The following is a 25548-nucleotide window of genomic DNA, read 5'->3' on the forward strand; positions in this document are numbered from 1 at the left end:
TTGTTCAGTTAAGCCTGTGGTGCAAATTTAAGACACTTTAATTTTATCTAAAAATTTTGATGCACAAAAAAAGGAATATGCACTCTAATGGATTTTGGGTTTGTGGGGAGTGGCCTAGAATAGCATAGAATTGTAATTTTTTCACTTTCTGTGCTGCTAAGATGTTGGGTAATGATGAGTGGATTGCCACAAGTGTTCAAGTGTTCATTTAAGAGGAGAAACATTAAATTTCAAAACTGTTTTTCAGAAGCTAAAAACATCTTGGTGTAGCAGTAGGATTCTGTTCATGGATATAAATACATACATACATATATATATATATATATATATAATATGTATTTTGTTCTGTGTGAAAATGTAATGTTTTCTGCAAATTAAAACTGGCATAACATAGGCTCATGCCTGCCTGAGGCTAGTGTAGGGAATGGACACTGGTATGTTACTGTGATGAGGAAAATGTCCTAGAACTAACCAGTTGCAGGGTCAATTTACACGTGAAGTGGGTCACATTAAAATTACACATCAAGTTGTTTTTACTGGATGCATTAATTAGAAAAATTAGAGATCTAGCAAGAATTAAGGGAGAGGAACAGGGGAGAATAGATGTATGTATGAAAATATCACAATGAAGCATTATTTTGTAATTTAAGTATAAATTCTGCTAGATAAATATACTAGAAAGGAATGGCTGAAATCGATCTTTGGCAAGTAAATATAGGAACAACAGTATATCCTTTTCCATTCTAGAACACTGTCTTAGAAAAAAATGTTATAAATGAGGGAAACATGTTTTGATAATTATTCAAGTTTTGCAGCAATCTGAGCAAGCACCCATCTGTGGTTAACACAGAAACATTGCACTGAAATAGACACCAGACTTCTAAAGTTCAACATTGTAAAATCCAATTCAGAAAGACATCTGAGCAACCACAACGATGATCTCCATGATTTGACAGGAGTGTTTTAGGACGGAATTGTAGTTATGCTTTCACAATGTGGTAAACTTTCTGAAAGCCATGCAACCGTAAACTTAAAAGTATTTAACTTGTAAATGCATGTATTTGCATATGTATTTTTACACTTATATATGCTGTATAAATATGCATATATACACAGATACTTGAGGCCCTTTTCTTACAAATATGTAGCCTGTTTGTGACATAGGCCAACATCCGTATTATACACAATGAAGTCATAGCACCAGGGCCATAATCTTGCCTTCCTAATTTTATGTGGCACATTTTGGCTTTGATTTTATAACGTTGATATTTTCTTAGGCCTGTATATTTAAAAGGATTCTTCTGAAAATAGAGTTAAACACATTATTTTTGTTTCCCTTTGTGTTCTTCTCTAGCTAAGTGATGAAACGGCATTTTAACACTGGTTCTTTTGCTTTCTTCATTTCCCATTCCCTTGAGCATGACCAAGGAAATTCAGCTCTATGGTTCCATTGCTATGGATTTGTAGTTTCATAACAATTCTGAAGACTGCCTTCTGATATTTAGGACTGTATCCATTAAGTTGAGGAACGTGTGTGCTCAGTGATCTACCATCAACAAAGTAATGTTGAGATGCCTTCCTCTGCCACCTAAGGGTGAATCATCTTTTAGCATTTGTGTAGAGAGATAATTCCCAACATGTACAATACAGTGGATTCTTTAATATATTCAGTGTTAGTTAACTATATCATTGATGAAATTTATTGTAATTTTGCCTTCCTCAAAGTAACTACATACTATTAAAAGTCATTCTTTATTCCTCTCCATGATGACTAACATTTCAGGTCATGGAAAACTAATGACTTGCTTTTTGCTTCTCAACTGCTTACTATGGAATTTTTATATAATAGACCTATATAAAACATTATCCTTTCCCAGGGATTCCTTTCAGTTAGTATGCTTTCAAGGTATATGCAGGTTGGGCCATCCTGTCAGGGACTAATTACATTTTATAGCCAAGAAATTATATTTATTATAATATTTATATTTATTTATATAATATATAAAATTACAACAGAAATAAATAAACATAATATAATATAATGAAAAATATATTTGACCTTGAACTCATTATGGAACTGATAATGACCTTGGACTTCTGATCTTCCTCTCTCCATGTCCTCAGTGTTGGGATCACAGGTGCCATCATGCCTGGCTTTATGTAGTACTACGGATGGAATTCAGGGCTTAAGTGCATGCTAAGGAAGCACTCTACAGACTGAGCCACATCCTAATCTTAATCTTCCATTTTAATAGGTATGACACATTTTGTTTATTCTTTCATCAGGTGACAGACATTTGTCTTGCTTCCCCTTTCTTTCTTGCTGCTATGAGCATTTATGTGTTTTCTGTATATGCATATTTTCATTTCTCAAGAATATATCCCTAGGAATGGACTTTCTGGGTCATCGTAGTGACTCTGATTATCCATTTAAGGAGCGGCCAGACTGCTTTCCAAAACTGACTACATCATTTCACATTTCCTCAACCTGTCCAGTTTTTCCACATTCTCAGCAGCATATGCAGATGCTTTGTCTTTTCAGTCTTCGCCATCCTAGTTGTTTGTGAACTTCTAGCTCATCTTTTTTTTTCCTCACTGGAGGAAAGAGGCAAATTAGAAAGAGATTATTTGCTTTATAGCCCCATTTTCTGTGCTGTGGTGCTCTTTTTAAAAAATTGTTAAACCACCCATGTATTGAAATCAGGATCCTCATTTTTAAAAATACATTACTGGGGGTTGCATATATTCTATCAGTATCTATCCATTTCACAAAGTAAATGGCACACTCCTCCCCTTTCCTCCTGTTCAAATCTGGGAATATATATACCCAAAAGTGGATTCCCTGCTGGACCTTACTATCACTTGTGGGATAATGGCAAGAGATCCAGTGTTTACAGCAACATTCTGAGAGGTCAGAGGGCATGTGGCTGCAGGCTCTGACCTATGCTAGTGAATGAACACATGGCATAGATAGTCACTGAATCATGGGATACATCCTAAGGCAAACTCCACCCCCTTCTTTGCAGGCCATATAATCACTTCAACTTTACCATGCTCCTTACTGTATCTGTTATGCTTAGAAAAGTGATTTTTCCACCTAAGTAGGTGAGGGAAGACAAAGGAGTGCTCTCTAGGAAGAAATTTGTGAGAAGAACTCAAGGATCCAAAAGGCATCGGAGATGGAAGAAAGTAAGTGAAAACAGCAGCAGAGTGAGTGAAGGACTAGGTATTTATCCTAAGAGTTCTTTGGAGAAATGAGTTTGGGTGAGTAAGAAGAATGAAAATCTTGGACGGTTCAGAGGATGAAGATTAGACTGAGATCTAGGAATAAAGGGAAGAGATGAACTATCTAAGTAGTGTGAAGAACGGAGAGTGTGAGTGTATGTGTGTGCATGTGAGTGCTGACCAATTTTCTCATATAATTAAAATGCATGATGAAATCGAAGACACTTAGTAAAGGATATCTTTATATTGCTGGGATATGCATACCATCTCCAATGTTTATCTTCCCAACCATCATCAGAAAAATTAATGGATGCCTGCTATGAGATGCTACTTTCTGTAAACTTGCTTGCCTCTGCTCTTGGCTGTCTCTGATAATTAAACACAATTCTTACATATGTCATTTAACTAGTCAAAAGAGGATCCTATTACTTCAGTTTGAACAACACCATACCTGCTGACAAAAGTATGTCATATGCCAGGCAGTGGTGGAGACTCATTTAATCCTAGCACTGAGAAGGCAAAGGCAGGTTGGATCTCTGTGAGTTCCAAGCCAGCAAGGTCTACAGAACAAGTTCCAGACAGTCAGGGCTACACAGAGAAACCTTGTCTCTAAAAGCAAAAAACAATTATGTCATCTTATCTCCCTACATAGACTTTATGAGCCATCCCCGTGACAATTATCCAATGCTAGAGATGGTTCTAAAATACCAATGTGGACTTTTATGCTCTACTGCTGCTAACCATAACAGGAGGTGACTGTGGTTGTGGAAAAGACTTTATTTCCTTTCTCTGTTACAGAAAAGCAAACTTCTACCAAGAAAGACCCTTGCAGAATTATGAAGAGACAAGTAGATAGTTTACCTGAAAAGTTACATGGTTTTTGCATAAATGCTAGTAACAATATTTATCACATATCATGCTTTGAGAACTTAGTTGCCATTTTTGCTATTACACCGTTCTGACACCCCACACACACTGATCCCATGCATCAATAAATATGCTCACGTTATTTTCTGCTTAGTCAGCCATCAGGTTGACTTCATAATGTTTGACTCAGAAGCCAGTGATAAGACCTTTGACCAATGACCACATAGTTTATAGTTCCATTTTCAGTGTTTCGTTGAATAGAATTCCATTTTATTTTAGTTAAGTGATTGATAGCTCCCAGAGCCCACCCTCAAGATTAAAAATATTCAAAAGTCCCCTAGGGTGTTCATTGTGCTAGCAAAACAAAAAAAGTAGTGAGCTATAGAGTGTCATTCTTGTATCTGATTCCTTCCTTACTCTTTGAATTCCACAATAGCTCCTCCCATTCACCTCTAAAGTGGTCAATAAGCTCATAAAGCTATACAACTCACCAAGTGCAGTTGTAAACATGCACAATATCAAATCATTATTCATTAGGGAAATATAAATGAAAGTCACAAGAAATACTAGTTTATAACCACTAGGATGGCAACAATAAAAAAGATAATAAAACGCATTGGCTAGAATGTGAAGAAATTAGAACCCTCATAAATTACTGGTGGGAATTTATTGTTTCAGCCACATTCGAAAACAGTCTGTCAGTTCCACAATAGCTTAAACATAGACTTACTATATGAGCTCTCAGTACTACTCCTAGGGTCATACACAAGAGAAATTTGTGTATGAATATGCATGAATTACTCATAATAGTAAAAAAATGAAAGCAACCAAAGTCTCCCTCGATTGGTTAATAGATAATATGTGCTCTAATCCTAAAAGTTAACATTATTCATCAATAAAAGAAATGAAGTACTAATATATTCTATAGATTGGATTAGCTTTGAAAACATTATGCTAAATCAAAGAAGCCCAATATGAAAATTTCCATGATATAAAATTCTGTTTTCAGAGTATGTTCAGATAGAGAAGTCCAACTGATACAAAATGCTTCCCTAGGGCTGGGGTTAAATGTGAGTGGGAAGAAAAAAAAAGAATAACTGTTAATAAATGGATATAGAGTTTATTTTCATGTTGAAAAATACATTCTGAAATTTGTTGTTGTGAGGATTATACAGCTCTAAATATATAAGCAGCCATTGAACTGACACCTAAAATGTGTGAGTTTTATGTAGGTGAATTATGTCAATAGACTAGTTGTAAAAGTCAACCAATGATAGAGCTAAATGGTCTCTTTTCTGTAATTAATAGTCTGCCTATGCAATTTACTTATGAAACAAAACAAAAACTCCCTGATTATCCTGTTATGTGATGCTTTGCCATATATGTACCTAAGAAACTTTTCAGTTTACTCACAATATGGATTTGACGGCCAGCTTATTTTATATCCTGGGAAAGCAAGACAGAATGAGCAATGATTGTTTAAGTGAATATAGTCTAGCCTTTTTCTGGAGTCTTAGATATATTTTAATGCCCCCAAGCCCACATATCCTACAGATTAATTAGGGCCGGTATGCTAAGAACAACTATAAATGCCAACCACAGCAAGCGAGAATTCTTTTTGCACAGGCATTTGGAAGCAAGTACACCATGATATATTTAACTAGCTAGTAGTCATGGTGGCTACTGTGGTGATTTTAGTCCTGTTAGTAGTGGTTATGAGGGGCAGTACTCGTGTGTGTGTGTGTGTGTGTGTGTGTGTGTGTGTGTGTGTGTGTGTGTGTGTTATGGCTAGCACAGTCAGACTGCTTTAGGCAAAATAATACTCTGAACTTCAAAAAGGAGAAAAGATCAATATCTTGGAAAATGAGTTCTTGAATGCCTTTAATTATTCAAAGATTGCTTTACCTAGACAAAGCTCAATGTAGTTTTCTATTGCCAGAAGATCAAGAATGTGGAGTCCTTTTCTCACTGTCCCTAGCACTCTATATCAAATATTTCACTCAACTCCTTTACAACAACTTTCTACTGGAAGCTACTCATTCTGTTTTCCTGTTGAGGAAACTGAGGCTCAGCCTAAGCAACTTCCCTACGGTCAGTGATCTTATGTGGTGGAATTGTGTCTGAAACTCATGCTGTCTGATTCCAAAGACCATCTTCAGGCTCAACCATATTAAGAGTTTTTTTTGTCATGTTCCCAAGGAGAAATTACTAACTTTACTTTTTGCTATGACTTAAGTTTAATTGTTAATGAAAGAGAAGCAGACATTTGTATTTGACTAGAATTCGGTTGCACAACAGTTCAGAGTTTAGACTAGCAACCAAGGATTTCTGAACTTTGTGTCAGAGACTCAACATTTAAAATTTTAAAACATTGTTTTTATTTTTATGATAACATAATAACCATATGGTAGACTCAGTTTATAGGATTAGAACTAATAAAGATGACTAGGGCTTTTCTTTTAGCAAAGGAAAATAAAGAGTTCTTAGATAAAGAATTGGGATCCAGATCTGCTTTTCATCTAGGTCTTTCTTTCATCATAGGTGTGTCTTATAGAAGGAGACAGGTAGTGGATACATGTGCTCATTTTGAGAAGGAGAACATGTGTGGAAGACACAGAAGAGCAGAGTGGCAGTGGATGCAGCATTTAGGAGTTCTGGGATAGAAACCAAAGAGCATTTGGTGGTAGAGGTTATATCCTACAGGGGAAGAGCAATCTGCCCATAAGTGAAAAAGAGAAGATCATTGAGAATCAGAAACTCCTTTAACCTTTTCTGGAGAGGTAGCTGAAGGTCCCTCAGACCTAGGTCATCAGGACATCAAGGCATATCAGTCGTAATAAACTGTCAATGTTGCTGGGCGGAGACATATTCACTTCATGTGGTAATATTTTCAAGTCTCACTCAGCTCTTCATTTGATCTGCATTTCAACTGCAATCGCAGCTGTAAGACAAACTGGCTCAGTGATTTCAAAGAGCCATGGATGTGTCTCCACTAGAAAAATGAAAACTCTTACACAAGATGGTTAGATTATTAACCCTGGGCAAAGCAGGATGTGTGCTTATCTAGAGTGACTCATTCCCAAATGGTTGAGGATTTACTGTACAGAGCCTGCTTTAAGAAGTATGACCTGCTCTTTTCTTTTTAATACTTTTGTAGACTTTTTTCTTTCTGAGATTACCCACAGCAGTATTCTTTGACCTCATTTTCTGTGAGCTTTAGATCATAAAAAATCCATAACCACCCACAAACATAACACTTCTTAAGATGAGACTTAGGGGGCAAGAAACTTAAGAACAGAAAAGAAAACGTGGTCTCTATTGGCAGACACTGTTACTTCCTTTGAGTTCTAAGGACATAGAATCACTTTTAAGGCAGGTTAAGCAAAGACAATGGAAAAGATTAGCTTCATAATTTCTTGCCTTGTTTTAATTTGTTTCTCCTTCTTTACTCCCAGTATTAGCTTCTGTTTTTAAACCTTTACCTTGTCTATTGCAATATGAAGACTGAGAATTGACTTCAGTAGCTTAGAAGAGTTGATTACAAATAAGTCTCCTTCTCACCCATGAACTTTATGGCTTAACTGTCATAGGTGGAGTTCAATTTTGAAGTGCTATGCAAGGCTGACCATATGTAAATCTGAAGGCTGTCTGCTACTATGAGATATTTTGAGTCAAAAGTTTAGAATGAGTTTCAATGGTAAGATTCAAGACAAATTAGGAGTTGGAGATGCAAAGACAGCAGACAACTTTACAGAGTGATGAGAACAATCATCCTAAGCCTGTAGTCTCGTGACCCATGTGTGTATCATCCAGGTGACAATATTGAAATGGAGAAGAAATGTAAAAACTAGAAAACAAGCAGGGTGGTGGTGGTGCACGCCTTTAATCCCAGCACTTGGGAAACAGAGGCAAGTGGATCGCTTTGAGTTCGACGCCAGCCTGGTATACAAAGCAAGTCCAAGACAGCCAAGGCTACACAGAGAAATCCTGTCTTTAAAAACAACAACAAAAAAAAAAAGCCAAGCAAACGAAAAACCTAGAAAACAAATAAGAACATCAGGAAGGAACTGAGTGGTTGAATTTAGGTATTTGTAACATGTGTTCTTATAGGCAATGTTTCCTCCCCCATCTTTTGCAGCCCTGGCCTGTCTCCATCCATGTATCTTCTTAAATCATTACAGGATTTTTAGACATCAGCACCTAATTATGAATCCATTTCAGTATTAGAGTCTGCTTCATCTTGACTTTAACATGGTTTATGTAAAGCTGCAAAGGGAAAAAATATAGTTACTTTTTCATGTCTCAAAGACATAGAAAATTTGTTTATCTAACAGATTTTGCCAAGAAGTCAGTGAATGAAATTTCAGTTTTCAAGTATGTTTGAAGTTAACATTTGTAGTTCAGGAGCCAAGTTCAGTCAAGCAACACTTTTGCATGGAAGTGCCTTCAAGTTCAACAGAAATCATGCCTTAAAGTGACTTTCAGTCTTCAGACCAGGGTTGTCCAGCAGAAATGTGAACTGAACCACATATGTGATTGACAATTTTCTGATAGCCATGTTTAAATAATATTGAAACTGTAAAATGAAATATAATGTTTTAGCTGGGCGTGGTGGTGTACGCCTATAATTTCAGCACTCAGGGAGGCAGAGGCAGGCAGATCTCTGAAAGTTTGAAGCCAGCTTGGTCTCTCTCTACAAGGTGGGTACAGGACAGCCAAGGCTACACAGAGAAACCCTGTCTTGACAAACAATAACAAGAAATATGTTTTATTTTACCCGATATATCTGAAATATTACTTTTATATGAAAGCATTAGAAACTTTAGTAATGAGACACAATACATATATTGATTGCTTACCTAATATTTAAAGTACAAGTATGTGTTTTGCTTATATTATGTCTCAATTTCAACTAGCCACATGTCTGGTACTCAATAGCAATTTGACACTAGGGCTTTATAAGAGTGAATTAGAAAAAAAGTAATATTTTATACATTTGGGAAGTTTTCATATCTTTCAGTGAAAATGCTTACCTATCTATCTACATGTTCACCCTAGCCCTGGGCATCCAGGACTGCATTTTTGTCTGCTTCTGAAAAATATTGCCACATCTTCAGACGTGGATTAAGTGGGGAGCCATGTGCTCACATTGCGTTGTATAATTCACTTGCAGTTCTCTGTTGATGTTCCACTCAGCTTTCAATTTTAACCCTTTGCCTGTCCCACACTTAGAAGCCAACATAAACTGTTGTTTGCGATGCTATCTGTTCCTTTATAAGAAGATGAAGGTACTAATCAAATCTGTACTTAGTACAAGGTGTTCAAGTGAAATTATCCACTTGTTTTGGTGTTCTCCCCCTTCCAAATTGCCGGGGTGTATCTTCATCTGAGGTGATATAAATAGGAATTGCCCACCTCCTAAATAAAGTGTGTAATAATGGAGGTAACTAAGTATCCTCCCACACCCTGCCATACTTGATGCCCAATTATTCCCCAGAACACCTAAACCTTTATGTAACAGGGCTCAGTGAAGAAAGAAAAGCGGGAGACAAATGTGGAGTAGAAATTTTAAATGCTGTTTCTGTGTATTTAGGAGGAAGGTTCTTTTTGCTTCTATATGCAAAGTTTGCTGCATTGCAAACATGCTTTGATGCTGTCAGCACAGGGCCTTGCTTAACTGCAAGGAAGAGATTTGTTGACTTCTTTAAACAAGCAAAGTTATAGCTAAATCCATCCTTGAAGATAGGTGACTCTTGCATGAAAAACCCTGTCAATTCAAGCTATTATGCTAAGCTCCATGTGAAACACAGAGCAACCCTCTACTTTGTTAGTTAGCCTGTGATGCAAAGTTTTGCTTAAATTAGCCATGGGCTCAAAGGGTGACTCACTCACAGACTTCCATGTTTTGAAAATATCCAATGAAGGTGGATCCAAACTGGATGAAAAAAAACCCTCATGTGTATTTGAGTTTTCATTCATATTTATAATTCTTTGAAATGAGACAGACATGGGACAGTCATGTACAATATATTCTTTTGGCCAAGTATTTGGTGAGCAAATCCTAAATTTCAAGGCATGATGTTTTGCTTTTGGAATTAGTCAGGGTCATCAGTCTTGGTTACTGATTAACAGAGAAACCTTCAACCAATTCATTGTGAACCTCAATGTTGTCATCTCATTATCACATCAGCAAACCTACCTCATTGATCTGAATTCAGAATGGAGTAGCATAGTGTAGATAAAGTGCTTGCAATAAAGGAAAGCCTAGGGGTATATCCAAGATGAGGCTACCAAGATGATGCTCCCCTGGGGTGAGAGGAGTCCTTGATGGAGGCAGTGGAGCCTGGGAGAGAAGAAGAGTGTAAATGTCTGCTATAGCTTAGGTCGAAAGTGGTGGAGGATGGGTGACAAAGATGCTGGCTCCAAAGCCTCAGAGTGGCCTGCAATGGAGCACCCTTTTGGAAGCTGGAGAAGTTTTCTGGCTGGGTGAAGTTGCTGCCCTCTGCTTGGCTGGTAGAGAACCCCAGAGGCCGAGGAGTCCCTAGTCACCAAGCTTCCCCAAGAGCACCAGGCCTAGAGACATGACCCAAGAGTGTCCTCTTTCAGACCCAGAGGCTATGTTTTCTCTGCGAGGGTCAATTCTGGTGGAGGTTGCAGTGGTGGTCACAGTGGTGCTGAGCACCCACTCTGCAGTGTGGGACACATACTCCTGGTGTGCTGTGGCCCTCACAGTGCAGGCCTTCTACATCCAGTACAAACAGGCCTGACTGCTCCAGCAGGGGAATGCCATTTTCCTGTTCTGTTTTCCAGTTCTGAATATTAGCCAACAGTGGCTTACTCCCGGCCTCCATGGCCATGCCTTCACTTGGTCTGATCATGAAGGAACCATGGCAAACTGCCAGGAACCTGTCCTTCAAACTCTGGCTTTGTGGCTGCAGCCACTGGCATGGCAGTGGCCTTCTCCTTCGTGTTGGCACTGGGCATTACTCACCTACTGCCCACCAATACTTGTGCCATCTCGGGTTTGGCCAGAGCCATTTTCATTTATATTCTGAAGCACTCACTAACCATGGGCTAGAAGATGCAGGTCCTGGAAGTCCTGGTAATATTTCTTATCTCAGTTTGATCTTGCTATACCTGCTGCCCCGTTGCTTCACTCCTGGGAAGGCACTGCTGGTGTTGGGTGGCATTAGCTTCATCTTCAACCAATTCATCAAGTGCTCTCTGACTGAAAGCCACGGGGACACAGTGGACTTTTTCCTGTTAGTGGTGGTAGGGATGGTGCTCATTGGGGTCTTCTTCACCACCCACTTTGTCTTCATGGCTTTAGGCACGTGGTCCTAGTCCATCTTCTTCTACCTCATGAGCTGTGTGCTGGGCCTTGGCATTGTTCTGCGCTGGCTGCACTGGCTCATTCATAGGAACTGCATGCTCTGGCTTCTTCAGTTCCTCTTCTACACAGAAATATGCATCTAGCCTATTGGTCCTGGAGTATGTGCACTATTTCTGAATCAAGCCCTGTGGCCACTCTCTGCCGAGCCTTCTGTCCCTCTTCCTGGATGAATAAGACACTGGACCCCTTATTCTAACACACATCTACCTGATTCTGAGCATGTGTTTTCCCATTTGGTTGATTCCCAGGCCCTGTACACAGAAGGGCAGCCTGGGAGGAGCCAGAGCCCTCATCCCCTATGCTGGGGTTCTGGCTACAGGTGTAGGTGATACTGTGGCCTCCATATTTGGCAGCACCATGGGGGAGATGTACTGGCCTGGAACTAAGAAAACATTAAGTGGACTATGACATTTACATTTGCAAAAATCATCTCTGTAACTCTGATCTTAATCTTTGACAGTGGATTAGACATGAACTACAGTTATGCTTGGATTCAGGGCCCATCAGCACTGTGTCTCCTGGAATCACACACTACTCAGATACACAAGCTCCTTTTGCCTCTCTACCTACTGATATTGCTGAAGGCCTAGTGGCAGTAGCAGTGATGATGGGGAAAGCGGGGAAATAGGAAAAATGAATGGTTCCCACAACAGCTAGCCACATAGACACCAATAACCAAGGGTGGAAAAGCAGATTGGAGTTTTCTTTAGTTGATTCAGACTTAAAATAAACAAACAAAACTCAAAAAAAAATAATGGAAAGCCTGACTAAACAGCATTATTCTGTTTTAAACTTTAACATGCTATCAGATGCCCTTCAATTACATGCTAGTGTATTTATATATTTCACTATATATACAATATCACCATATGTACTGAAAATATGTAATGCCATAACTAACTTAAAATTTCTCATTTTAAAATAGGAAATAGGTACTATTATATTTTCTTTCACCTTGACAAACATTTGCTAAGCTTATGTAACTCACAAAGACCTTGCTATTGGGAGATGAGGAGTATACTTTTGTTAATTTATGTTTAAGTGATACATTTCTTTTTTTTTTCTCTTAAAAAATGTTTATGTCTCTACTGTAGGTTCTTTAACCCTCCCTCAAAAACGTACCCCAGGGAAATTGGGAAATATCTAGAGACAATTTTGGTTGACACAACTGAAATACAGTCCTGGTGGTATCCAGTGGATGGAGGCCAGGAATGCATCCTACACATCCTACAGTGCACAAGATATCCCCTACAACAGAGAGTTATCTAGCCTTAGATGTTTCTAGTGATGGGGTGAGATGTATGCTTTTAATAGTATGCAGATTTAGTGTTTATGATATCTCTTTTTTATTTCTGGTTTTGGCCAAGATGTGAGGACTGTTGAGATAAAATCTGTCCAGTCATTAGTTGGTTGGACATAAAGCTTGAGTGTTAATGTACTGATGTGGAATTTGGTAGTTGGGTGGGTAGGTCGATTCTTCACTCTTGGATGTCCTTTTAATTCCAGGAAGCCCATTCTTTCCTTCTTTATCCTTGGAACTGTGTTTCAGGAAAGATCCTATGAAAATAGTCACCAAATTTAGCCTTTTCTCAGATGCTACCATCAGAGCCAAGTGGAGTATTCTTGGAATGCTGATGAATATACTGAGAACATTACATTATTTTAAAATAGTATTCTGCTGTGCAACACCATGAAACCTTGTGAATGGAGCTGGTTCCAAATGGAGACATTATGTCTAACATCTCATAGTAAGCTATTGAAACCTTATCAAGAGAAACATCACTAGTGATTTCCAGACAAGACACATGCCAAAAGCTCCTACATTTATTCCATATTCTTCTAGATACAGAGTCAATCCCCTTCTTGAAATTCAAAGCATCAAATAAAATACTCCATGTTCATGGAATAAGCATCACTTGCTGTATATACAATTCAGGTCAAGTCTTTGGAGAAGTTGGTTGGCTGTGTAGAAATTCTTTCAGTGTAGTCTGGTGGGATGGAAATCAGAAAGTTGTTATTTTGAAGAGAAAATGGTAAATTATTGCTGGGAAATAATGCAACCTAGGAAGGTTTGCCGTTTGCTTGATTGCTTTTTAGTTGTTAATTCTTTATGAAGTAGAGGCAGACAACCATGCTTTGTAAGCATCGGAGAGTGAAAGAAAGTTCATTGGCAATTTCAGCTTGGGTGGGTCCTCTCTGTGATTGGAACGGTGACCCCATGCACAATGTCGTCTTGCTTAAAGCTGAAGCAGTTATCCTCATCACACAGAAACCCAGCACGTCCCTGAAAACTTATGTCAGTTCTCCCCTCTTTCTGAAGGTCTCTAGATGTCTTCCAAGTTTAGTGATAGTTAATTATCTTTCCACTGACCCCCTGAAGTGACTATTCTTTGGCATGTGACTTTGAGGTGCAATTCACATACATTAAATTTTCCATTTTAAAGTGTACAATTTAGTAGTTTTAGTATACTTACAAAGTTATTGCAGCCATTGTCACATAATCTAGAAGAAAGCCATCCCATGGGAAAGGAAATGTATTCATTAACACTCTTCTTTTCATTTTTCCTTGGGACACCTGCCAATAATTAATTACAATGGACAGTTAGTTTGATTTGTGACATTTTGTGTCTATTTTTATTTTTTTCTTTGCAAAACTATTTCAAGTTTCATCCACATTATATTAGGGCTTCATTCTTCTTCTGTTTTCTTTGGTTGCTTAATGATTTTCCATTGTATAGATATGTTGTATTTGCTTGAGGCATTCATTAATTAGTAGACATTTAGACTGGTATCCATGTTTGAGCTTTCTGAGTAGTGCTTCTGTGAACATTCACGTCTGAATTTTTATATGGACCTATTTTCATTTTTGTGAAATAAAGTATAAGTAGGACGAGAATTGCTGGCTTATATAGTAACTCCATGTTTAGCATTGTGGAGGATCTTGCAGACTGTTTTTCCAAAGTGGTTGCCATTTTACATTTCTCCAAGTGATGTACAAAGGTTTCAGTTTTTTTCTACATCTTCTTTGACATTTTGTTCTGCAAGAGACTGTTGATGTCACTATTGTCCTGAAGGTTAATTATTCCTTCTATGTTAGCCTTGCTACTCAATTTAGACTGTGAACAACTAAGGACAATGATCCATTTATTTGCTCTTTATTTTACCATGTTTCTTGATCGCCTACTCTGTGGTAAGACTTACAAAGTGTCAAGGCTATGAATATGAAAACGCTCCATTAAGTAGGGGAGGCACATGCAGTTCACAGCAGCCTATTTGTGAGTGGCAGGTGCAATAATGACAGCCTATTCAAGGTACAGCCATGGCTTCCCAGAATTCACATTGATTGTCTCCCTCCCACAATGCTGTACTTACAAACACGACTCAAACCTACTATTTAATAAATCCTACTCTAGAGAAAGAACAGATCCCTGTGTGTGTCCTGTTTTTAGTCCAAATGTAGAAGCTCTGATTTTTCTTGAGCTTTTGTGTTTCAATACCACTTAGCAAATATTCTTAAGAAAATAAACGGCAGCAATATTTTGAACAATAACTTTGCAGTTACAATGGGAATTACTCTAAAGCAGTGAGTCAGCAAGGATGTTAATCCATTGATTTGTGGCTTGAAAACCTGTTTGAGGGTGTAGGCTAACAGAGAAGAGCCACCTCTTTAAAATTAATTTTAAGGATTAATAAAATGAACTGTCCATATGTTGTATTTATCTGCAGGTGACTTCATTTTGTGTTTGTATTTTTGCAGCTCTTGTTCAGTGTTATGGAAAAACTATGTAATGTTGAGAATAAAAAGAATTGAACTAAAAACTTAAAATGAAAGCCCTGATAAACCGCATGAAGATAAAATTCTGCAAATATAAGAACACTTTTGGTTATTAACACACCTCATATTCTTCTTTTTACGTGACATTACAACAGAATTAAATTATTTTCATCTGAGTACTTGACTGTCAAATATCAAACTGTCAATGGTTTTCATCCCAAAGCAGATGTGTTTTTAGGGATGAAAACCATTGAACACCTTATGCACTCAAGAGAATAGCATTTTTTAAAATTCCAGCTTGTAAATGAAGTCAATTTTAACAATTACTTAAATGTTCTATGGTTTTCTGGGACATTGAAAAAAAGTTTATATTAAAGAAAAACAGAAAGAGTTGTGTTCATATTAGATCGAGAAGAGGGAAAGCGTTGTCCAGGAACAGTAAAGAACCACAGGGTGCTTCCATGGGGAAGATCACAGTACTTACACAGACCTTACAGTATACCCAGCACTGGGTTTAAAATTTGACCAGCCCTGACTTCTTGAATGTAGGCTGTAGTCCTAGGGCACATGGGCAACTACTAGCTTCATTTAGAAGATTAAGATCCTAAGTGTTTTAATTATTTGCCTGAGGTCAACCAAGATGTTAGTGTAGCTATATGCTATTTGGTGACAGAATGCCTGCGCTTGTCTCTCCCAAAGGGAAGCAACTATGAATTTAGATCAATGTGGTGTTCTGAAGACCTGACATTATTCCAGGTTTCAGAAGAAACTTGGCTGCAGGGTTTTCACACAGCCTAGACAGCAATGAAATTAAGTGTGAGTAGTGATAGTGCACACTGTATCCTACAGGCTCTATGGCCTATATCAGTGGGTCTTATCTTTATTAAGTTTCTCAGGTTGTGGTAACTTACAACCATAAAATTGTTTTTGTCACTGTTTCATAGCTGTTATGAAAAAATAATATAAATATCTTATATACAGGGTATCTGATACGTGATCCCCATGAAAGGGTGATTCAACCCTCAAAGGGGTCTCAACTCATAATGGATTATCTGTGCCATAATATTATGTATCATAGATCACATTTTTACAGAATGTTTTTATATTATGATAGTACTTTATGTAATGCACATATTCACTTATGTGCACACGTTGTATATAAATGCTTTATTGTTGCTATGCTTTTTTCATAGCTTGTGTAATGTGCCAACACCATACCTCCTGATCCTCTCACAGATTTCCAGGAACTGCAAAGCTATTAGCATTCTAGGAAGTTATTATTCTTCCTTCTTGGTGAGAGAAAGATACTGAAAGGCTAACAGAGTAAAGCTGTCTCTAAATACCATGGCTGGCTCATGGAAGAAAGATCTGATGTCCTTAAACATACCCGTAGCTTTTCATCCTGACTCTGGCTTCTCTGTACTAACAGCAGCTTCAGCTAGGTGGAGTTCCGCATAGAAAATGTTATAGGCAAGGATATCCCACAGTCTTTTTTTTTTTCTTTTTGTGTATGTGTGCACACGTGAGAGAGAGAGAGAGAGAGAGAGAGAGAGAGAGAGAGAGAGAGAGAGAGAGAGAGACTGACTGCCTGTCTGTCTGTCTGTCTATCTGTCTGTACATCTGTGGAGAGCCCGTGTCAACGCTGGGCATCTTCTTCAGTCATTCTCAACCTTTTTTATTTTTATTTTTGAGACAGGGTCTTTCACTGGATCTTGGATTTATGAATTCAGGTAATTGACTGGCTAGTAAACTCCAAGGACCAGCTTGTTTGCATTTCCTCAGCACTGATGTCAGATTCCCACCACAGCACCTGGCATGTGTGCTTTTCTGTAGGTGCTAGGAATCAAATTCACATCCCCGTGTCTGCACAGTAAACACTTTACAAGCAAAGTCACGTCTATTATGGCAGTATTGTAATGACAGTGTGCATGCACGTGTGTGTATGTGTATATTTAATGGGATAAAATAGTGAATGGTATTAAATTTCTAGACTTTCTTGACTATTTTAAATTCAGTAGAACACTTCAAATGCTTGTAACAGCAAGGTATAAAGTCATAAAATACATTGGCTTAAAACTAAATATCTTTAAATAGGCTCTGAGATAGTTTTAGAAGGATAAACATATCAAACGAATGTAAACAAAGATAATCAATGTTATATAGGTGTTATTTAAGATAATGTACCTTGGAATTTATTTTAGAACTTATTTATAAATAAAGTTGATGTAGTCACAATATCACCAAGTGCTAGGTCAGAATTAGGTTTCATATGTAGAAGAATAATAAAATCGTCTTGGATATTGTAAGCACTAATGAAATACCTTTAAAAAATAAAAAGAACGTGGTTGAATACAGTTTGTAAAGTGCAGGTTTTTGTTTTGGTTTTATCTTTTTAGACAGGGTTTTCTGTGTACCATTGGCTGTCCTGGACTCCCTTCATAGACCAGGCTGGCCTTGAATTCATAGCAATCGGCCTGCTTCTGCTTGTCTCTGCCTCCCTGAGTGCTGAGTATTAAGAGCATGTGCCACCACACCTGACTAAAAGTACATTTTTTACAGTGCAAAAAGATAACTTCAACTTTTACCTATTTTAGAGTAGGGAATGCATGCACAATCATTTCAAATTTCTTTATTTTGCTTCTGGGTAAACGAAGGAAAATTGAAGAGGAGTTTTGCAAGTCATACCATAAGGAGTAAGCAAGATGTTTGTTACTTTAGAGAACATCCAGGAAGTGTCTCACCTAGTGTAATGATGGTAGCAAGAATTGGATTGGCTGCTTCCCTTTAGAGATCTTTGAAAATGAGGAAGAAGCTAGTCTTTGGGTTAGAGTTTCTCAGCCTTGCCTGTGACGATCTGAAACAGTCGCATTATTACATGTGTGCTTCTTTCTATGGAAAGCAATAGAATCTGTAATGAAGTTGTATGGTATGCTTTTATTATAGTGAGGGTTTCCGCTCTCTGGGATGATAATAATTCTACAGAGGGACTCATAGGTTAAACTATGAGGACAGGAGAAAGGAAATGTTTTTACATGGCCATGCCTTCCCTTTTAAAAACAAATATTACACACACACACACACACACACACACACACACACACACACACACACACACATTATATAACATATCACTGGCACAGATTTCAGGTTTCTTTTAAATTCTTTTTTTAAAATATTTTTTACAATTGATTGCTGTTTACTCATGCAGTCTTTAATAGTGAAATCACTCAGATAATTATTTTGGAAAGGAAATGACAAGGGAAATAGTTATGTACTCAGTTTTTGATTATCCAAGATGATTTTGCCACTGGAATTAATATCTTATTTTAGCACATAGCGACAGCTACCTTCTGTCTTTGCTAATCCTTGGAACAAAATGTTTTATAAAGGAATTTTATTTCTCCTCCTGGGCCTCAGGCCTGCCTTGTATTTCCTGTAGCAACTAATGTTTTCCTCATTTCAGCTTGAACTGCCTGGAAAACCAATTGTGTAAGTCTCTTCAAAGGTCCATGGTCCATGTCCTATCTTGGTACCTTGAAATCTGTCATAAAATACCATGAAAATTGACAAATGCTCCAAATTGTACCTTTTCTCTAGAGAACCATAGATAAAACAATTTATCAGCACATAATTTTCTCTTATAGAGAATAAAAAATTTCCTTACAGCTCACGGCCATGGTCAGAACCTTTGTGACAGCTACTTTAGTCGCAGTTTTGCAGACTTTGCAGACAGCTGCCCTGTGCAATTGCTTAGACATCACCATCCTGAATTTCTTAATTTTTGTTGGGTTCAAGGTCCTGCCTATTCCTTTTGCTTAGGGATCCAACCTCCAAGTTCTGTTGCCAATTCTGATTGTTATTTAAATGTCTTTTTTTCCCTTCTGATTTTGCAAAGCTGAATGTTTTTGAAAGTCTGCTTTTGAGATCAGTGGGATGTTGCTATATTAACCACAGATGGATACTTGCTCAGATCACAGGGAATACTGAATACGTACTTGAAAGATACGTCTTTTCTCATTCATTATATTTTTATTTAAGGAATCAGCATTAAAAGAAAAAGTTACAATGTTAGACATACTTTAAGTTTGAATGTATACTAGTTCTATACTTATAAGTAAAGACTTTTTTACCTTATAAATACTTTGTTTATAATTTTTTATTAATTAATTAATTAAGTTGCTCTACATCCTGAGTATAACTTCACATCCCTCCTCTCCTCCCATTCCTTCCCTCACTTCTGATCGCCCCCCCCCCCATCCCCATCCCTTTCTCCTTCCAGAAGGAGAGGCCTCACATGTACGTCAATCAGTCTTGGCATATCAAGATGTAGTAGGACTAGGTGCATTTTCTCCTACTGAAGCTACACATGATAAGGGAAAGGGATAGAAATTCAGGCTACAGAGTCAGAGGCAGCCCCTGCTAAAGTTGTTGAATCATTTCAGATCCATTCTTATGGTGCTGGAGAATCAAACTCAGGACCTTAAACATGTTAAGAAAGCACACTATATTCCCAGCTTAATACATGACTTAAAAGTATTATACATCTAATATGTGGAGTCGTCAACAACAGGTCTTGTCAAGTAATTCTTCTTAGCAACCCAGAATAATGGCAGGAGTATGAATTAATTTGCTACCACCACTATGCCTGACCCCGACATCCCTGAGCAATAACTTCTATGGTGTTATTTCTCACTTGGCATTGGAGATTTTGTTTAGGGAGCCATTGATTTTAAGACGAGCTTCATCTAGCCATTAAGACTGAGGGATAATTTAAGAAGAGGCAACATAAAGAATGTAAGAGCCTGAAGATAAAGAGAAAGGCTGTGGCATGCTATCTTCCAGGTAAGACACAGTAATGACAATTATGAACACACAATAATTGTTTCTTCTGCCACTGGGGCTACACAAGACTGGCCTGGTCAGCAGTTGTCTGTGTCTAGAGAAGGGACTCATGAGGCCCTATTGTATGCTGCTTAACTATTGGCAACTAACAAATTCTAGGACGGGGGAAGGTGTAGTATTTCTTTTTGTACCTGCTAGTGCGCCACCAGGCTCCAATCGATAGTTCCAAGCCAATGGTCACACAATGGCTAGGATCAGCCTCAGTGTGACATTAAACAAAAGAATAAAAAGTCATGAGTGTGGGAAAGATAGTTGTAGGGAAGAAATTGGGGGTGATAAGGGTAGAAGGGAGATAAGACAGGGCAAGGGAGTAATCAGAATGCATTATATACATGTATGAAAATGTCATAGAACAATTTTAGAAGACTATATTAATTTTTTGAAATTTTTATAAAATGTATTTTGCTCATATCCATTCCCCATAACTTCCCCAAGACCCACCCCCACATTCCCACCTTCTATTTTTGTTTAAATGACTCACTAAATATCTGTGTTGCCCTTATACTCATGGGTGTCTGCCCATCTACCGGAGTGTGTTCAATCTACCAAGGCTACACCATTAAAGAAAATCAACTCCTCCCTCCTTAAATGTCATCATCTGTTAATAGCTCCTTGGTTAGGTGAGGAGTAGGGACTTATGAACCTGTCCTCCTCTTTGCAAGATTATTGACAGGGTTGAACTTGTGCAGGCAACCTCAACAGGCGCTGAGTTCATGAGTGCAGTGGTCCTGTCATGTGCAGAAGATGCTGTATTTCTGCAGCCTTCCGTGATCTCTGCTTCTTCCATTCTTTCCACTCCCTTTTCCTCAATGGTCCCTAAGCCTTGGGAGGTGTAATCGATATGCCTCATTTGTGGCTGAGAACTCTACTGACATACTCTGCACTTTGATCACTTGTAAGTTTCAGCATTAACTGCTGTCCACTGCCCAAAGAAACTTCTTTGATGAAGACAATATTTTTTAGATAGAATAACATTTTATGTTTATGTTACTGCATTATGTATAATAACAATATGAAAGATATAATTGACACAAAATAACATTTGTGCCACTACTGCACCAGTTGGCAGGTTCTGACAGGCAGGTCATTATGATATAGTTTGTAGGGTTCACAGCTGGATAGTATTTATGATTACTTTTGTCCTCTGGTATAATATGCATAGCATCTTCTGGCACTGTGGAAGCTAGCCAGTAAGGATGAAGCTGCCAGGTCAACACCAGCTTGATTTCTCCATGTTCTATGAGTGAAGGCTCTGATACCTTCCGAAATTGTGTCTTGCAATCAATTTCTGGTGGGTAACCAAGAGTAGTGGGAATAGATTAAATAAATATTCCCTGCACATTAGAATCATGCAGTCATTTCTTATACCACATTATTCAAAGCTTGGTCTTTAGACCATCACTCCTGACATCCAGCAATGTAGAGGGCAGGCAAGTCGCAGAACTGCTCAATCTAAATACAAATTTGAGACAAGACCCCACGGTGGCCCACCTAGAACATTTAAGGTATGTCATATAGTACTTATAGGCTTATTTCTGGAAATTTTGATTTATTTGGTCTGTGAAAAAGCCTACGCATAACTTTGATGTTGTATTGTTTGTTTGTTTTGTTAGTCCCAATCCTTAATTGATCAGAATACAAAGTCAAGTTTCTTGGCAGATGGCTTGTTTATTCCCACTCTTAGGCTCCCAGTCACGGACAGCTATCAAATAAGTACAAAACAGATGTTCAAGTTGTCTGTTTTAGAACCTCCATTCATATTTCACTGTTACTTGGCCTGGAATTAATGGCATCAGTAATGTGTAAATATTTCTCTAAAATTGTTCTCTATTACCGATCTAATATAACTCAGCACAAATCAAATATTTAAATGATCAGTTTTTTTTTTGCCTTTCTAAACAAGAGAAGACTATTGAAGGAGCCCTAACTCACCCATGCTGTCTTACTGAGAGGTCTATTATTCTTTACATACACTTGCATGGCAATTTTGAAAAATATCTTAATATCCCTTTAATTTTATTTCCATAAAGCATGGAAACTTAAGTGGCTTGGAAGCAAAGAATATAATTGGATAATTTGCAAAGCACCTACTTATCCTAGAAATATGTGATTGAAAGTTTAAAACATATTTTCAACATGAATATTTTACTTTAACATGGTTTATTAAATATTAATAAAAATGCACTCTTTTTTTCTTTGTTTTTTTTGAGGCAGAGTTTCTCTGTGTAGCCCTGGCTGTCTGGACTCACCTTGTAGACCAAGCTGGCCTTGCACTTACCCTGCATCTACCTCTCAAGTGTTTGGATTACAGGCATGTGCCACCACTGCCCGGCATGATAATGCACTCTCTTTAGATATCTTCATTTAAAGAATTATCAATTTATCAAAGATAAATTCAATTTCAGTAATTTAGTTAAATTTCAAATGCAATTTTCACTGCAAGTTCTAATTATGAAGTCCTCAACTTTGAATTTGTGTAAAACCACAAGTAAAGGTTCTTAGTGATGTTGTTTTCAACAACAGGCATTTTCATTTTTCCTGAACTCAGAATATAAATAGCACACAGAAAAGCTTATTTTCTTCATGTTTGGAATGAAAGCCAGGGCTTAGTATTATCTACAGAAACATTAACCATACTGTCTAGAGCAGAGTTTATCATCGAAGATACCATTAACATTTTGAGCTAGATAATTATTTGTTTTGAGGCATAGCCGGCGTATTGTAAAATGTTTATTTAGTATGTCCCATTTATAACAATAGAAAATGTCTGAGATATTGTCAAATGTCCTTTGAAAGAACAAAAGAGCCTCCAGTTGATGGTCACTGGTCTTGAGATTAGATGGAAACAGAAAAAGAATCTGTCCATGGCTTCCATTCCAAGGCACTCTTAATTTTTTGTCAATTTTCATCATCATGACAAAATACCGGACAGAACAACTCATTGGAGGAAAGATTTATTTCAGATCCTGACTTGATAGGGATTTCACTTTATCTTGGCAGAGATGATATAGTGGCAGAGGAGCTCCATCTGGGGTGGTAGGAGCATATGGCCAAGGCTCTTCACATCATTACTACAGATAAGCACTGCTCAGAAACAGGCAGATACAGCCTTCAAGGCCAGCTAGGTGACATTTCACATCCAAACTGTCACAGCTTCTGGTGTCACTGATTTTTGCTTTGTGTCTGTGTGACTTGCAGTGAGAGTGAAAAGCATTGGATTTCTGTTTCAAGATGGCTCCCAATGTTTAAAATAATGATTCTTTACAAACCACACAAACATATTCCCCCCTCTTTACGAGTTAAGAAAGGATTCTTCCCAGAAGCAGAAAGAGTCAAATGGTATATACTCACTTATATCTGCATATTAGCCCAAGGGGCATGTCCCACGAAAGCCTTCACTTACCAGGAAACTGAGACAGAGGGGAGGACATTCTATTGGGACTCTAGATGAGAGAAGCATGGGAGAATGGCAAAGTAGGAGGACCCAGAGGGTCCTAGAAGCCTACAAGTAGAACATTATGATAGGCAGATTTGGGAACAGGGGTCCCGCTCAAACTAAGGCACCAGCCAAGGACAATACAGGTGGTAAACCTTAAACCCCTACCCAGATCTAGACAATGGACAGAACACTCTCCACAGTAGAGTGAAGAGTGGGATATTACTTTTTCACATACTCTGGTGCCTCACCTTTGACCATGTCCCCTGGAGGGGGAGACCTGGTGGCACTCAGAGGAAGGACAGCAGGTTACCAAGAAAAGACTTGATGCCCTATGAACATATACAGGGGGAGGTAATCCCCCTCAGGAACAGTCATAGGGGAGGGAATAAGGGGAAAATGGGAGGGAGGGAAGAATGGGAGGATACAAGGGATGGGATAACCATTGAGATGTAACAAGAATAAATTAATAAAGGAGAAAAAAAAGTGGTTAAAAAAAAAGAAAGGATTCTTCTTTCTGAATTTTGAAGCTCTTTAAGCAAGGTGAAAAAAAAATGAGCCATTTATCTGCCAATGTCAGATAAAGCATGACCGGCTGCAATGATTCGGTATGTGCGAGCAGCTGCTTGGGCCTAATATTTTAGTGATACAAAAGTTTTCCTTTGAGGAAGCACAGCTTAATTGTGCAGGGTGGGGCACATAAGTATAGAGCTTCAGGGCACAACCCGGCTGGCTCTCCTCTGCTGGCTGGCTGTGTGGCTTAATGCCTTTAGCCTTAGTCTTTCTTCCCCAGTTCACCTGCAGGCTGCTTTCTTCAGCAGCCCACTCATCAAACTCTAGCCCACTCCTCCTTGTTATTTTTCATTGTTTAAATCAAATGTTGTCTCCAAGTGTTTCTCTTTTGCTTAGATCCAGGCTCGTAAGGAAGCTGCCTGTGCAATCTAGTTCCCTCCATTCATGACCTTCTTTTGATTGTTACCTTTTTACGGTTCCACATGGCAACTGTTAACCTTATTCCACTTGAAAAAAAAAAACAAACAAACCTCTGATTGTTTTTGAATGGGTATTTATTTCTCTGCCAGCAGATCATTATCCTTAGTTCCCATCTATGTTTCCCATCACCACTCACATCTATTTTTTCCTTATTGCTATTTATAGATTTTCTTTTTCTTTGTGCTTCCTCTTATTGATTTTTCCATCCTCAGATGACATGCTCACATTGTGTGAATCCTTAAGGGTGTTTCAAGATACTCACGGAGTCTCTTTTATTTCCTGGACCATAATCTGTTTGCTCTTTTGCTCCTCACCTGCCTGTTATTTTTCTCTTCAGAATAGTAAACTTGGTGTGTGTGTGTGTTATTTTAAAAGGCCCTGCGGCCAAACCTGAGTATTACCATGTGACACCTCATGTCTGCAGGGCTTCAAGGTTCCTATTATGGTCAGTGGATCTGGGTGTGACAAACCAGCCCAGGCCTCAGGCATCTCATCACGTCTGGATTCACCTTTCCCCATCCCACAAGATGGGTTACTCTCTTGCCCTCTAACTATCTAGCTGGCCTTTCCCCAAGCACTGTGTTTCTAGTATCCTTTGATCTCTGGCATCCTTGTGAGAATTTCTGTGATGCCACATCAGCAAAATCTGTTTCAATCTGGAAAATTATCCAAAGAAAAAAATCATAAATTATCTTATTACTAAAACATACCATTTTCTCCCATCTTGGCTATCACAACTACTACAGAATGATTTCTGGAGATTTCCTCCCCCCCCCACACACACACACTGTTATTCAAGACAGAGTTTCTCTGCATAGCCTTGGCTGTCCTGGAACTCACTCTGTAGACCAGGCTGGCCTCGAAATCACAGAGATCCTCCTGCCTCTGCCTCCCAAGTGCTGGGATTAAAGCCCTGCACCGCCACCATCACCACAACCACATTTTTTTTTCTTTTTT

At 38.3% G+C, this 25548-nt stretch overlaps 1 protein-coding gene and 2 pseudogenes across 4 annotated transcripts in view; all 3 read left to right on the forward strand.

The window, feature by feature from the left end:
- ARHGAP6 (Rho GTPase activating protein 6) overlaps window positions 1–25548 on the forward strand; it is a 483165-nt gene that overhangs the window by 248282 nt on the left and 209335 nt on the right. The window lies entirely within an intron of this gene.
- Window positions 9101–11681, forward strand: LOC311602692 (dolichol kinase-like; annotated as a pseudogene). The gene has a single exon. The product of its transcript is annotated as a dolichol kinase-like (transcript).
- On the forward strand, window positions 11573–12300 carry LOC311602029 (dolichol kinase-like; annotated as a pseudogene). Its single transcript has one exon. The product of its transcript is annotated as a dolichol kinase-like (transcript).

This window comes from Acomys minous (assembly GCF_964271855.1).
Source record: "Acomys minous genome assembly, chromosome: 7".
Taxonomy (NCBI): domain Eukaryota; kingdom Metazoa; phylum Chordata; class Mammalia; order Rodentia; family Muridae; genus Acomys; species Acomys minous.